Genomic DNA, 1,316 nt, shown 5'->3' with positions numbered 1-1,316 from the left:
CCCCCCCCCCCCCCCCCCCCCGTCATGGATCACGGACTCTTCAATGAACTGTGTGGGAATCAGTAAAATGGTTTATAATGTGCAACATGGCACAGTTTAAAAACCAGCTCCCTGTGGTTGTTTTAACATATGTACAAGAGAAAAAAGAAAAAACAAGCATTCATACAGACAGTATTAAGTAGCAATTTGCCTTAAGGCCCCAACACGCCAACCTGATTATCGGCCGTGGGACAGTCTGGCGAGGTCGGTGACTCGAGTCTGTCCGGTGTGTTCCGTGCCGTCGGAAGAGCCGTCGGCTTTAATTTGGGCCGATTTGACATGTTGAATTAGAAGGCGGGCAGTCGGACTCAACGACCAATCTGATTGGTGGAGAGCTAACCTGGAAATGACGAGCGGGATGAGCGTGACCAGAGTCTCTCAAAATTGGACGAAAAATCTTTTAAACTGACCTTTGTCAATCTGAAATGAAGACAGATTCAGCAGCTGCACGACCTATTTCTCACTTAAAATGTTTGTGAACTATTTTAGGAAAATGCAAGATTGTACTCCAAACAAGCCGCCATTATGGTTGGTTTTGAAATTCCGAAGAAGCCGGACCCACAATACGACAATCCAGATTAGCGCCCCCTGGTGTTATGGAGACGTATTACGTCTCACGAATGCGCAGAACGTAGAAGTCAACGTCGCTTCCGTGTGTTCCGAGGTATTTTTTGGACCAATTCTGGGCGGCAGTCAGTCCCGTTGGGTTGCTGTGTCGGAGCATTTAAACTTCACAGGATGTTCCGTCTGTCTGTCGTGATAGACGTCAAACTCTCAACATACTGAGGAGTTAGTGAGATCCCTTAAAAAATTTAAATTCGTAACTTTTTTTCAAGAAGATATTTCCATTCCTGTTTCATATTTAAACCCTGTGTACCCTCATCGAAACCCTTCAACTCCGAGGCTGAGAGTCACAATACGACACCGGGGACACACCGCAGGCGGAAGTGTTGCGTGTAGCAGCGTTGCGCTGCCGTTTTAATTTCGGCACCCAAGCGCGCCGCAGCGATAGTTTCGGCACCTCCTCTACGTTTTACGCGATACACGAGCGTGTGAGTCAAGCCAGGCACGTAATCGCATACAGGAAGACCTCAGTGCAGCCGGATATGTTACCAAAATAAACACATTTCAAAATAAAACAGCCTGTTTTACAGGGATTTTGGCTGTCTCGACTTCTCACAGCGAGACACACGATCAGGCACACGGAGAGAGGCTGATGGACGGACAGAGACACACACACACACACACACACACACACACACACACACACACACACA

General features: G+C 47.6%; 1 long non-coding RNA gene across 1 annotated transcript in view; it reads right to left on the bottom strand.

Annotated features, from left to right (window-relative positions):
• LOC116687303 (uncharacterized) overlaps positions 1-673 on the bottom strand; it is a 13,337-nt gene extending 12,664 nt beyond the window's left edge. Inside the window, exon 1 of the long non-coding RNA XR_004331507.1 lies at positions 607-673. This is a non-coding gene — a long non-coding RNA (uncharacterized LOC116687303). The remainder of the gene's footprint in view (positions 1-606) is intronic.
• Positions 674-1,316: the final 643 nt, after the last annotated feature.

The sequence above is a fragment of the Etheostoma spectabile genome, chromosome 1 (assembly GCF_008692095.1).
Source record: "Etheostoma spectabile isolate EspeVRDwgs_2016 chromosome 1, UIUC_Espe_1.0, whole genome shotgun sequence".
Lineage (NCBI taxonomy): Eukaryota > Metazoa > Chordata > Actinopteri > Perciformes > Percidae > Etheostoma > Etheostoma spectabile.
This window is presented reverse-complemented; position numbering and strand designations above follow the sequence as displayed.